The sequence below is a fragment of the Magnolia sinica genome, chromosome 12, assembly GCF_029962835.1.
Source record: "Magnolia sinica isolate HGM2019 chromosome 12, MsV1, whole genome shotgun sequence".
In the NCBI taxonomy this organism is placed as follows: Eukaryota; Viridiplantae; Streptophyta; class Magnoliopsida; order Magnoliales; family Magnoliaceae; genus Magnolia; species Magnolia sinica.
The window spans coordinates 7,632,232-7,647,849 of NC_080584.1; the positions used below are offsets into that span (position 1 = coordinate 7,632,232).

Below are 15,618 nucleotides of genomic sequence, written 5' to 3' on the forward strand. Positions count from 1 at the left end.
GAGTATGAGGATGACGAGGAGGCATTCTCCTTTATGCAGTTCTCAGGCGGGTTCATGTGAGTCGTGTCCTGAGCTTTGGGGATTCAGGGTTATTGTTGCAGTGGTTTATTTCATTTTGATACTTGTATTTTGAAACAAACACTCGTAATTATGACCTCGCAGAGCATACATATCTCAGGGACTTATATATATATATCTTCAATCTTCCGCTTGCATATTTCACCTATTCCTGGATTATGTTTGCAGTTTTGGCTTAATCTATTTCATGTTTTATGCACTAATACAGACAACATACATTCATCATTACATATGTTGCATAAGTGATGTTTTGAAACTCGGGAGCTGAGTTATGCTCGACCTCCGAATTTCAGGGCGTTACAGGACCAATGAGAAGCTATGGCACTGAATTTTCCTATGCGTTCAACCTATACCATCCGCACTCCAAGGCCAGCTGTGAAGGTATTATTGCCACTTAGAGCAGTCAATGGGCCAGGCTGATCCAATGGGCTTGTGGGCTGGGTTTGGCTTAAGCAGGCTTTGGGCTGAAATACTAGGCTTGAGAGCTAAACCCAGGCTGAAATTTTAAAGCCCATTAATTAATTGGGCTGGGCTTGGGCTTTGCATATGAGACATTATCTAAGCCGACCCCAAGTCGGCACAGCCCATTTAAGGTTTTAAGGGCATTCTTGTCAATATCATAAATGATTGAGCACGCCGAATAAGCAACCGATATCTTTCACCAAAGAGGAAGGATGGGCTTGGGCCCAGTTGTTCTTGCTCATCTGGGTCTTTGCCAATGATCCAAACCATCCATTTTATGGGCCTCATTTTGTATTGGGAATATAGCAAAAAAATAAAAATAATAAATAAATAAAAATAGTATCAAAGGAGACTGCTCTTATCAAATGAAAAGGGTCAATTCATCAAACCTGCATTTATTTTTGCTGACGCATAATTTTCCTACATGGGTCCCATTTCGCAGTCATTCAAGCAGCTGATCCGACGGCTCTCCTAGATTGGACCATCCCAAACGATGGAAACAAGACCAAATATCAAACCTTTAAAATCTTCCAGTTTGGGGGACTTGGGGGTTTTCCCTCATCCACAATGTAGCTGATCAGATTAACGGTTAAGATCACGGAACTAATGAAGCATTTGCTAGTGAACAGGATCATCTAATTCCTCTACAGAAACCTATCTGCAGCTTCTCACAGGTGCCACAAATTCAAACCAATGCTAACTTCTCCATCTCCTCTTCCATCCCAACAAGAGGTGGAATGCTTTGTTCATTCCTGAAGAAATTAGTGGGGTCCACCACACTCTTCACACGTGCCAATCTTCTAAAGTTACCATTGAAATACTTCCTACCCCAAATCCTAGCCGTTGAATAGCTTGGAATACCTTCCTCATTCACTCCCAAATCAAGGTCCCTATAGTTGAGATAAGCACCCCTTGGAGATCTTGAAACATGTGGGCCCAAGTAATCATGCAGCCTCCTTATCCAATCTATATGCTTCTTAGATCCCTCACCAGCATCTCTTTCTCCCCATCTAACCATGTATTGCATATTGTACAAATACCCTCTCCTATATGGGAAAGGAATCTCAGCCGTTGATATCTCACTCATCCTGCCACCCAATGGGTCCATGATCATGTACATATTCTCCTCCTCCAACAGTCTCTCCCAAATCCCTTCCAAACCAATTTCAGAAATGGGTTCCTCCACAAAATCTGATTTACCTTTGTAGAAGACCTTCTCCTGGAGTCCTCTATCCAATAGGACATCTATGGAGTGTCCTGGCCCATATGGGAGTCCTGCAAAATACAGGACTGATTCAATCCATGACATTGCCAAACAGTCCTTTTGCTCCAAACCCAATTCAGGAAAGCTCTTTCCCATCAAGGGTAGGAGTTCTTCCACAGTCCCAAGATACTAGGAATTGAATAAGACTTCCAGTGTCCTTGATCTTGGGCCCACTCCACCCATTGGTTGGATGATGATTCTGATGAAGAGATCTTCATTGAATTTATGAGAAATGTATTGCCACCTTTCCACTAGCTTGGTTGCACCTTGTTCCAAAGTCATGGAAATGGTAAAAACAGTGACTGTAGGTGGGACATGCACTAACCTGATTTTCCATGAGAGGATCACACCAAAGCTTGATGGCCCACCGCCTCTAATGGCCCAAAACAAATCCTCACCCATGGATTTCCGATCGTGGAGCCGTCCATCGGCATCGATCAAGTAGGCATCGAGGATGTTATCGGCGGAGAGGCCATGTTTCCTCATCATGGTTCCAATCCCGCCACCGCCAAAGTGTCCACCAACGCCGACGGTGGGGCAGATCCCTGCTGGGAACCCAATCGAGCCACTCGATCGCGCGATCTGGTAGTAGACTTCGCCGACTGTTGCGCCAGATTGGACCCACATTGTCTTGTCTTCGAGATCAACGGTGATCGATCGGAGGTTGACGGCGTCGATGATGATGAATGGGGCATTGTAGGAGGATGCATAAGATAGCCCTTCATAGTCATGGCCCCCACTTCTGACTCTGATGTTCAGGCCATGAATTCTGGAGCAGATGATGGATGCTTGGATGTGAGATGCATTTGTGGGTGTGATGTGTGGGACTTAATCTATATGCGGAATAGGCCCACGGATCTGTCTGTGCATGGGACATGGCGATCAGGGGTTCAGATAGCTTACATAGCTGAGACGCCGCCATGGAAGCCGGATAAGAACACCAGAATACCAGAATTCCTTTAGAGCTTAGGATCTTCCTCTCCTTCACACCCTTTCTGCAAATCAGTAGATGGGACTCGAATTTTGCTGTGGTGTAGGATTGGGGACCCAGCTCTCTTTTATAGAGTCTGTGGAGAGGGAGTTTGAAACCCATCACAACTCTCTCTCCCATGCTCCACGTTGTAGCATCCTAGTTCAACTCAAACTGCTGTCTGCGTAAGACAGCTATAGCATTCCAGCCCTAGTACGCATAGCTGCGCAGATAGACTGCGCAGCTCATCACCTGAAGTGGGGCCCACTGGTCTACTCAATCATCCACTCAAACTGTATAACAATCCAGACCGTTGATAAGTGAGACCCACTAAATAGAGTTCTTACATTCTCCCACTTGGGCCTCATTGAGCAACGTCAATGATAGTCATATATATAATAATTTTGTAAACAAGTTTTGATATTTTAAGAAAATATCTAAATGGTTAACCAATGAAAACAGTTGGACAATATGAGTAATGCTATTCAATCTGGTCCATCAAAACAGTCAGTATCGAAACGCGGTAGTCATCACAACATTTAATTTAGGCGAAGTGAGTCTAAGCGCGATCACAAATACTTTCAATCTTAACGACATAGATCACGAACTAGGAAATGTGGTATAAGGATTACACACTTTAGTGTGATAATATGTGCCTATCCTTAAGAGGTCCTGAAGCTTTTTCATGTCTCCAACGAGACATAACTGCAGTTCCACTTATTCAAAATTTGCGCATATATATAAATAAGTAGAAATAAATCTTTATATCAAAATCATCCAAACAAACTGTATAAAACGAGATCTCTAAATGTCTGTAAAAATCAAAGTACGCTCAACTCCCACTAACTGAAAACATCTGTGGGATCAATGACTCCCATGGATGTTACATGCTCCTGAAATGGCGTGATAGGGAGTCCTTTAGTGAGCGGATCTGCAATCATCTGCTTAGTGCCAATGAATTCCACGGACACTTGATGATTCTGAACCATTTCCTTTACAACAAGATACTTGATGTCGATATGCCTTGACCTTGACGAATGCTTGTTGTTACTAGAGAAGGAAATAGCAGCCGAATTATCGTAAAATATTCTCAACGGTTTCGGGATATGCTCCAGTACCTGCAAACCCGAGAAGAAACTCTGTAACCATAGTGCCTGATTAGATGCCTCATGGCAAGCAATAAATTCAGCTTCCATAGTGGATGAGGCTGTGGTAGATTATTTCACGCTTTTCCACGACACAGCTCCTCCCACCATCATGAAGATGTATCCTGAAGTAGACTTCTTAGTATCGACGCAGCCTGCGAAGTCTGCATCTGAATATCCGATCAACTCCAACTGATCAGACCTTCTGTATGTGAGTCCGAAGTCTTTTGTTCTCTGAAGATACCGTAATACTTTCTTTGCAGCTATCCAATGTTGCATTCCTGGATTAGATAGATATCTTCCCAACATTCCAGTGACAAAGGCAATGTCCGGTCACGTACAGACTTGAGCATACATGATGCTCCCTACTACTGATGCGTACGGAAATTCTTTCATTCGATTCTTTTCTAAATCATTCTTTGGACACTGAAATAAACCAAATTTGTCGCCCTTCACAATGGGCGACTTTCCTGAAGCACAATTTTGCATGTCATACCTTTCGAGTACCCTAGCAATATAGGTCCTCTGTGACAAGCTGAGCAGTCCAAGTGTTCTGTCATGGCGAATCTCAATGCCGATGACGTAAGAAGCTTCACCAAGGTCTTTCATTTCAAACTTTTGAGATAAAAATTTCTTGGTGTCGCTCAACATCCTGGTATCACTGCTAGCTAACAGAATGTCATCAACATACAAAATCATCATAACGAACTTACTCCCACTGGTTTTAATGTAGATGCATTCATCTGCAGTGTTTTCTACAAAGCCATATGAAGAAATTACTTCATGAAACTTAAGGTACCATTGCCGCGATGCCTGTTTCAACCCATAGATGGACTTCTTAAGTTTGCAAACCAAATGTTCTGCGTCAGTAGCTACAAAACCTTCGGGCTGCAACATGTACACATTCTCATTTAGATCCCCATTGAGAAATGCAGTCTTTACATCCATCTGATGTAACTCTAAATCCATATGAGCTACAAGAGCCATTATGATCCTGAATGAGTCTTTCTTGGATACTGGTAAAAAAGTCTCCTTAAAGTCAATGCCCTCACGTTGGTTAAAACCCTTGGCAACAAGTTTGGCTTTATATCGTTCGACATTACCTTTGGAGTCCCGTTTGGAGTCCCGTTTGGTTTTAAATATCCATTTACAACCAATCGGCCTTATTCCAGTGGGTAACTCTACAAGATCCCATACTTTATTGTCTTGCATGGATTTCAACTCATCTTTCATGGCATTAAACCAATGAGAAGGATCAGCACTTTGTTTGACTTGTGTAAAGGATTCAGGATCCTTTTCCACTCCTATGTCAAAGTCGTGTTCCTGTAAGTATACGATATAATCGTCTCGATTTACAGGCCTTCTCTCTCTTTCAGATCTTCTTAATGGTTCAGCTTGTTGGGTCTGATCTTGATTTTCCTCATCAGTGGTTTGTATATGAGGTTTTACGTGGTGCTCTGCAGTGACTGCAGAATCGACTGCATCATTAATGTCCACGTGATCTGGATTGACTATGACAGGAGTCACAGTCCTTTGTTCCTCAAATACAAAATTTCTTATGTTCGTGCTCTCACTGTTTTCAGTGTTCTCAATGAATCTGGCATTCCCAGTCTCAACAATCCTGATGGAGTGGGAAGGATAGTAGAATCGATAGCCTTTTGATCTTTCTGGGTATCCAATAAAGAAACAATTTATGGTTCTAGGATCAAGCTTCTTTTCATGCGGGTTATAAATTTTGGCCTCAGCAGAACAACCCCAAACATGTAGATATCGGAGATTTGGTTTTCTCCCATTCCACAACTCAAAAGGAGTTTTGCTTACTGCTTTGCTGGGAACCCTGTTTAATATATGAACTGCGGTTTTGATCGCATCACCCCACAGCGATTCTGGTAATGTTGAATTGCTGACCATACTTCGCACCATATCCATAAGGGTGCGATTACATCTCTCAGCAACTCCACTCTGCTCTGGAGTACCAGGCATAGTGTACTGAGCAACAATGCCACAATTCTGTAGGTATTTAGCGAATGGCCCTGGATTGCGTCCTGATTCGTCATATCTGCCATAGTATTCACCACCATGGTCAGATCTGACAACTTTAATTCTCTTATCGAGTTGATTTTCAACCTCGGCTTTATAGATTTTAAAAGCATCCAGGGCATCTGATTTCTCACTGATAAGGTATAGGTACCCAAAGCGAGAATAGTCATCTATAAAGGTAATGAAAAATTTGTGGCCACTCCATGAGGCTGTAGGGAATGGTCCACAGATATCTGTATGTATAACCTCTAATAGATCTACACTCCTGGTTGCACCTTTCTTTCTCGTTCTAGTCTGTTTCCCTTTTATGCAATCAATGCATACTTTATAGTCAGAGAAGTCTAGAGAATGCAAAATTCCTTCTCGCACAAGCCTGTCTAATCTCTCACGAGATATATGGCATAGCCGCCTATGCCACAACATGGAGGAATTCTCATAGTCTAGTCTTCGCTTGGATCCCACTACATTTCCATGCAAGGTATTAATATTATAGACGTGAGAGGCAATCAAGTCTAACTGGTATAAGTTGTTTACTAAAGAGCCGGTTCCAACTTTAATCGAATTAAAGTAAATACTAAAACTTTTATTTCCAAAGTGGAACGAATATCCCAACTTATCTAAACAGGAAATTGAAACTAAATTGCGCCTTATAGACAGCACACAGAATGTATTAACTAAATTCAAAAAATGACCAGACTTCAACTTAAGCCTATAGACTCCTATTGCCTCCACGTCAACTTTGACACCATTGCCTACGTATACTGAGTGCTCCGCATCAGTTGGTGGCCTGGCCTGTAGTAATTCCTACATAGAAGTGCATATGTGAATAGTAGTTCCTGAATCTATCCACCAGGAATCCGCTGACACATCGGTCAGATTAGATTCAAAACAGACAAGAACAGAATGATTACCTTTCTTTATGAGCCAATCCTTAAAACCTTCGCAGTGTTTCTTTAGATGACCCGTCTTTTTACAAAAGTAGCACGGTTTGCCTTTAATCCGTTTACGTTTAGATCCATTTCCAGATTGATTCTCATGGTTTCCAGATGGAGGACCAGAGAATCCATTATTAGAACCTTGTTTCCTCTTCTTTCTACCTTTATTTCCTTGCCCATGCCCTTGTCCTGAAGTCACCATGTTAACATTTTGAACTTTTATCATCTGTCTGATCCTGTCTTCTTCTTGGACGCACTGAGTGATGAGTTCATCCAATGTCCACATGTCTTTCAGAGTGTTATAGTTTACCAGGAACGTGCCGAATTGGGGAGGTAGGTTGTTCATGATCAAATGAACCAGTTGATCATCAGTGAGTACAAGCCCTAGAGTACGGATCTTAAAAACAACTTCGATCTGCTCTACAATGTATTCACGGATGTTGCCTTTTCCATCGTAGGACGAGCGAGTCAATTTATTCAGAAGAATGCCTACTTCAGATTTATCAGATTTCTTGAATCGTTTTCCCATTTCAGTTAGGAAAACTTTAGCCTTATCTGTTTCAGGCATGACACCCTTCATCGATTCAGAAATTGAATATTTAATGACTTTCAGGCATGTATCATTTGATCTAAACCATGCAACCCATCTATTATATTCAGCTTCAATGGCATTATCAGATGGCTTTGGCGGTTCTGGTGTTATCAGGGCAAGATCTAATTGAAGACAGCCTAGTACAACTTCAATGGCGTTCTTCCATTGAGTATAATTAGATCCATTTAAAGCAGAGACTTGATGCGTATTAGTTGGAATTGAGACTGAAATAAGAGATACACATATACTCACATTAGTTCATTATTACACAAAGCAATTTAACAAATATCAGACAAAGATAACTGATTCAGTTGCTAAGGGAGGCATTGGCTGAATCATCCAAGATGAAGATGGGCCCAACCATCACATCTTAGTGAGAATCTGTCACATCATCATCATTCCTCCTGTGGGAGGTAATAATAACATGTTAGTGATCCTCCTGAACATGAAGCTAAGTGATGTCAGTGATGTAAATCTGAGACACTCAACACCTGTGGGTGAGATGAGTCTTTCAGTTTTACATTACCAGCACCATTTACTTCACCCGTTTACTTGACTGCCAAATGGTAATCGTCTGTGTTTTCGTTACCGTATGCATGAAAATGTGAACGCAACTGTATGCAATCTTCATTATCCCAATGTCATAAGTCTGTTCTTGTAAAAATTTTCATCAATTGAGGTCACTATGGTGGCTAACACAACCGAATCCAACACTACAAAGACAGACTCAAGATTGCGATTATAATCCTACCTCTCCATGAATTATATCTTAATAGTCTGATGCGGTCCATAAGTTAGTTGATTTTGACCTTTTGAAAATCCTTAAAGTGAAACATGTAAATAAGTTTCATACCTTATATTCCAACGGTCCATATCAATACTTAAAGATGGGTGATGGGCAAATAATAGGGCCGAATCAGGACTCTTATTTGATCTGTATTTGTTCAAATGAGCATAATTAAATCGAGCTCTTGACATTTTAATGATGGACCGATATTATGGATTGAATAACTTTTATGGGTAGATCTATGTATGGCCGTCCATAAGTTGAATAGATGAGTTAAAAGTCAGATGAAGGTTCTTGATCAAACTAATAAACGGTCAGATCATAATAAATGGTCCATATCCTCCTGAATGAGTTAGATTATACGCTCATGATTGAACCCATATATGGTCCAGGCCAAAAATAAGATAAAATTATATCAGAATGATATCAAGTGGACCAGATTATCGGACCAATGGGCCTTGAATGATGTCAGGGTCCACTAATTGAAATATGGATAATAGAAAATCCGGTTCGGGTCCTGAATTGTAGACTTGAGTAATCAAAATCGGGTCTGCAGGTCCGATTATAAAATAAAAGGAAGGAAGCTCCCTGGAATCGGGTCCATATACCCGAACAGACTCAAATCGGGTCCTCAAATCGGGCGTTTTATTCTCAACAGCGCCCTAGACTCTTCTCGAGTCCCATCTCCGAAATTTTCTCACCGTAAGAGAGAGAGAGAGAGAGAGAGAGAGAGAGATCGAGAGATAGAACGAGAGAGAGAGAGATCGAGAGATGGAACGAGAGAGCCGATCAGTGGCTGAAACCCAAAATCGTGAAAAAAACATTCGAATTCGACTCATCGCATGCGGCTGACGAAGAGAGGGAGATGAAATCCCAGCTGCCGCAGATGAATCAGTGGTCGAGGATCGTCCGACCGCCTCCATCAACCACGGATATCATCTCCTGCCTGGATCTAAGAAGAGATGAAGACTCTTCAATCTCGGCTCTCGCTGTCTGCCTAGCTAAGACGCTGCATTGCATCAGAAGCAGCAGACCTTGACGAATGCTCGATGATGATGGACGGCACTCACAAATTGCAGGTAGATCATGGTGAAGTTCTTATGGGTTTGAAGTCTCCAATATGGATTTTGGGATTAAAAACCCTAATTTCACCGACTTGGAATTGGAATCCCTAATTAGCCAGATTTTAGGGTTTCGAAAAATCCTAATTTCCTTGATTTAGGGTTTTCGAGATCTGGATCCCCAATATTCAGATTTGAGATTTTGAAATCCCTAATTGACTGGATTTGGGGCTAATTTGGATTTCCCCTAATTACCGATCTGAGATTCGAAAGTCTAAATCCCTAATAGGAAGTTGAATCTGAAATTCCCAAATAGGGATTCTGGTTTTCGAAATCTCTAATTAATTGCCGTATACAGGGTTCGAAATCCCTAATTTTGTATTTCGGATTAAAATCCTTAATTTTACTATTTCTGGATTCAGAGATTTGAAAATCCCTGATGCTGATCTGATATGGGATCCAAATTAGAAAGCCCTAATTGCTGTATGGGTTTCGAATTTGAAAGCCCTAATTGTTGAATTTGATCATCCATTCCTATGCACATTGTCTCTGATACCAATTGTAGGACTTAATCTATATGCGGAATAGGCACACGGATTTGTCTGTGCATGGGACATGGCGATCAGGGGTTCAGATAGCTTACCTAGCTGAGACGCCGCCATGCAAGCCGGATAAGAACACTAGAATACCAGAATTCCTTTAGAGCTTAGGATCTTCCTCTCCTTCACACCCTTTCTGCAAATCAGTAGATAGGACTCGAATTTTGCTGTGGTGTAGGATTGAGGACCCAGCTCTCTTTTATAGAGTCTGTGGAGAGGGAGTTTGAAACCCATCACAACTCTCTCTCCCATGCTCCACGTTGTAGCATCCTAGTTCAATTCAAACTGCTGTCTGCGTAAGATAGCTATAGCATTCTAGCCCTAGTACGCAGAGCTGCGCAGATAGACTGCGCAGCGCATCACCTGAAGTGGGGCCCACTGGTCTACTCAATCATCCAGTCCAACTGTATATCAATCCAGACCGTTGATCAATGAGGCCCACTAAATAGAGTTCTTACATGATGATGAAGAGAGGTTTTGGGGTGATGGGGCCCTGGAACCTGAGGTTTTGGATGGAAGATTGGAGAATGGAGTATGAAGAGGTGTCTGGAGTGTAGATGAGTTGGGAGTCTGTGGGGGGAGTTGGAAAATAGTAGGAAAGGCATTGAAAGAAGCTGTCTTGGATTGGGAGTGAATTTGTAGTGTTAAAGAAGAGAGAGATGACAGAGATCAGAACAAGATATGACGAAGATCTTGAAAGGCCCATTTCCTTCTCTTGGTTGAGAACGTTGGTTTGAATTTGATGGGTTATAAACTTATAAGAGGAAAAAATATACATTAAACTGGGTGAGTGAAATGGTTTGTACACATGCACTTAAAAAATGTACATGTGGCATATATGAAACTCAATCTAAACTGTCCAAATTGTAGGACCCTGTTTCGATGGGTATAAACCGAAATTTTATACTGAACAGAGATATTAAATATGTGATTGTTATATATCCATTGGAGGGTTAAGATGTGCAATGGGCCGAACTAACTGATTAGGATCTCCCAATCTATCTAATTCCGGAGTTGTGGGGTTTCTACAGTGGCCAGTAGGACCTATTATTTGGATGGTTTACTTTGAACTGTATGTTTTCCACGTGTACAATGATGAGTGCGTGCGTATGGAGTCATCGCTGCTTTTTTATGGTGTCGTAGATAGAGTTCTTGATATGCTTTAACAAGTGGCAAGGGGGATGATTAATCAGGACCGTCCATCTAGTTGAACATATCATAAATGGGATATAGTTCAGAAACAAGGCGGTAGGACAATCATATCCACCACTTTCAACCCATTTGTTGTTTTTACTGTTGCAATTAAGAACATTTAACAGATGGATCGGATCACTCGAATCTGTGTGGAATTTAAATTTTGATCTATCCATGGTAGGGTCCACCATATGATCATTCCAGATTCCCCATTTATTCTGTCACGTGTAGGGTGGAAGCTGGGTTGCATGGAAACTCTGTTACACCTATTATCATTCCAGATTCCCATTTTCTTTTGCCAGGTGTAGGGTGGAAGCTGGAGAAATTTACGACTGTGGACCCCACCTTTTATCCAGCGGTTTTTTTTTGGAGCAATACAAACTTAGAACACGCACTTGGACCTCCTCGTACGGCCACCGAATTTGAGGACGAAAATACCCCTGCCTTCCTCTGGCTGGCGTGCAGAGACGAGCGCTGACGGACGGTCTGGGCGATGGGAACTCAGGTGGGGCCCACTGTGATGTTTGTGAGAAATCCTCCCCATCTAAGTTCATTCATAGGGTCACAAAGACATGGATGAAGAGGAAAAACAAATTTCATAATAATCCAAAACTTCTGTAACCCCTAAATGGGGTTCAATGGTAGACGTTCAATTACCCACTGCCATTTACAGTGTGGTCCACTTGATAGCTAGATTTGTCTTATTTTTCATCTCAAGCATTAATATGAGTTCTCCAAATAGATGGACGGTTTGGATATAACACATACCTTATAATGGGACCGACAAAAATCGGTGAGGATTAAAACAGAGAAGAAAGAAAAAAAAAAAAAAAAAAAAAAAAGAGCCAGTGAGTTGGGGTCGACTGGGTCGAGCTGGGCTATGGCTACGAATTATAACCGTAGCCATAATTATAGTGCTATGCACCTTTTTCTCTTTTTTATTTATTTTTATTTTTATTTATTTTTTACCTGAAGAACTATTCTCCCTTACATTTTTCTCTAATACATAATTATGTAAATATGTATATATAAGTATATAAAAATATTTTTCTATCTTTTAATTCATTTCTTTGTCTATTTATTTAACAAGCATATTTCCTAAACTAGAATGTTTTTTTTTTCTTTTTTTTTTTTTACACATGCACTCACACTGGTGGAATTTCACCACGTATGGATACTCGAATGCTTGACCGGGTGTTGAAACTCATAAGAGTCTACCACCCGAGCAAGAGTAAGAATCCTAAACTAGAATGATTTACTTACAGGGAAAATTTTGGAAAAAATTTAGTTCATGGTGCGACCCATTAGACGACTGGCCTAGATCACTAAACCATGCATCACAGTTGAATAAACTCAAAACCCGAGAGTACTATTCATATTATCTTGTCAACGATCATATCATTCCTCTCCAAGTTTTACTGTTGCCTTTGATTTTCATGTTTATTTGAATAGGTAAGAAACCATTATGAACTCACAATCATATGGTTAATTAAAAATGTGAAAGCAATGAAGAAAATTAAAGAATACAATTATTTATATAGTTTTTCATGAAAGTGATTATGAGATTATCAAGTAGAGTTAACCATATGAAGATTACGAGTAAAAGCTGTGAACGTGTCATTTTTTGTGTTCTCAAACCCTATTTCAATTGGAAGCAGAAGAAAGATTCAGACCTCAAAAACTCAAAAACAAAAGTTTCATCCAAACAAGGAAACTATGCGGTTTATACATAACGAAATCACCCATGAAAATTAGCGAGGCAAGCATGAAAATGAGCGGGGCAAACTGAAATATGAGCGGGGCAAACTAGAAAAGCAATGAGAGAAACATGAAAAACAGTGGGCAAACTAGAAAGAGTGGGGCAAACTAAAAAAACAGCAGGGCAAACTGAAATATGAGCAGGGCAAATTAGAAAAACATCGGGGCAAACTAGAAAATTAATGGAAAAAATGAAAAAGAGCGGGGGAAACAAGAAAATCAGCGAGGGAAACATGAAAATCAGCGGGGAAAACTAGAAAATCAGCGGGGGAAACATGAAAATGAGCGGGGCAAGCATGAAAATGGGGCAAACTAGAAATTATCGGGGCAAACTGAAATATGAGCAGGGCAAACTAGAAAATCAGCGGCGCAAACATGAAAATCAGCGGGGCAAGCATGAAAATGAGTGGGTCAAGCATGAAAATGAGCGGGTCAAGCATATGAATCGTCATTTTTGCAAACACAATTTTACTATTTGCCTGTGTCATATATAATTGCTACACCTACATATGAATCGCCATGCTGACAGTGTGTAACAATAAAGCCCATTTTCTCTTCTTTTTTAGTGCAATACTAACTAAAATACGAAAATCTCACGATTTGTTATTGGACACTTTTGGTGTCCTGCTCAAAGCTATTAAAAGAGGTTCAATGCCATTGACGAACCGTCGATGACATCAAAGTCCAATCGAGAAAATTCCAAAGACTCCTTATTCAAATCCACCACCTTTGCACTTGCACAAGCTGTTACAACAGCATTCCCAACAAACCCCGCTCATATTTCGGTTTGCCCCACTGTTTTTCTAGTTTGCCCCGCTCATAATTCAGTTTGCCCCGTTGTTTCTCTAGTTTGCCCCGCTGTTTTTCTAGTTTGATGTATAGCATACTTTGTAATTTTGGTGGATAGCATACTTTGAAAATTGTTTGCATATTCGTCGGAATTGTAAGCTATGATTATAACATACTTTGTAATTTTTGTGGATGATGAAATGAACTTTATACTTTGTCCCACTATATTTTCCATTTGCCTCGCTATGCTCGTCGATCAAATTCAATGAACATGGAACTCAATGCTTGAGATTGGTCTGCTAATTTTCTAGTTTGCCCCGCTGTTTTATATTTATACTTTTACAATTTAAACCGAGTATAGTGGTAGCCATCTCACAAACGAACCCCTCGATTTCTTGACACCCAGCACATGTCCCCATCAAAATCACTATTCGTCATCTCATCTACCAATGATTGCGGCCCTTTAGTTGAAAAGAAAATAACATATTAAGAATTTCCAATGACATTCTCTAGAATATATATGATTCATACCTAGTTACATGTCCCCATCAAAATCACTGTTTGCTTTGCTGATTTTCTAGTTTGCCCCTCTGATTTTCTAGTTTGCCCCGATGATTTTCCAGTTTCCCCCGCTGATTTTGTAGTTTGCCCCGCTGATTTTCTTGTATCCCTCGCTGATATTCTAGTTTACCCCGCTGATTTTCTAGTTTGCCCCGCTGATTTTCTAGTTTGCCCCGCTGATTTTTTAGTTTCCCCCGCTGATTTTCTAGTGTGCCCCGCTGATTTTCTAGAATTCCCTGCTGATTTTCTAGTTTGCCCCGCTGATTTTCTAGTATCCCCCGTTGATATTCTAGTTTGCCCCACTAATTTTCTAGTAACCCCCGCTGATATTCTAGTTTGCTCCACTGATTTTCATGTTTCCCCCGCTGATTTTCTAGTTTGCCCCGTTGATTTTCATGTTTGCCCTGTTATGATATAAGACAAAAAATGAGACAAATCTTAAAAAATAAATTGACTACTCTAATTATGATATAAGACAAAAAATGAGACAAATCTTAAAAAATAAATTGACTACTCTAATTATGATATAAGACAAAAAATGAGACAAATCTAAAAAAACAAGTGGGGCGATGGTTGAAATATAAAAAAACAAATAAGCCAACCAACCTAGTTATTTTTCAAGATTCTATCGGGTTGGAGTTACTACTTTCTTGGGACTCATCACATGCAATGTGACAATGGAGAACACGTGCAAGAAATCCAGACCGTCATTAATCAGACAAGCCCCAATGCATATCTCATGGCCCAATGATCAACCCAGACCAGTCCTCAGGTGGACCACACATATGTCAAATTTAGACCACTGGATCGTCCATTTCGAGTAGATGTCTGGCCTACATGAGGATCATACTGGCCTGATTTTTGGGTCACAAGACCATATATGGTGGGGCTTACCTGATGAAAAACACTGATCTCAAACACACACCCATCCCTGATGAAGGCGGATGGAAAGAAGATTAGATAGAAACCAATTCCTAGTGAAATTGTGGTCATGAGAGAGAGAGAGAGGAACAAGCTGAGGGCACAAGCTCTCCTTTCAAACTACTACTAGCTACAAAATCAAGCCTGATCCAGAATCAAATGAATTCCCCTCCAACATCACGATGAAAATCACCGATTTGGTTTTTCTCCTTCTCAAAAGAAGAAGGGATTGAATCCATGACTTCAGTGTTGGCCTCTTAGCAGCCTGCATGACATATCTTGAAACATCCAGCATCTTAGAATACTTCCACAACATGCAACTATATCAGCTCGTCTTCATGCCGGTGTTCAGAAACTTGATAGAACACTAGATACTATCTGAGTCGACTCACCTCATTGAGTCTCAGGTTGAGCTAAACTGGTAGATTGGTTTTAAATACCAGAAAGGAACTTGATGGAGTA

The 15,618-nt window shown here is 40.7% G+C and overlaps 1 pseudogene; it reads right to left on the reverse strand.

Annotated features, from left to right (window-relative positions):
* Positions 1 to 906: 906 nt before the first annotated feature.
* LOC131220866 (berberine bridge enzyme-like 23) lies at positions 907 to 10,671 on the reverse strand (annotated as a pseudogene).
* Between the last annotated feature and the right edge of the window lie 4,947 nt (positions 10,672 to 15,618).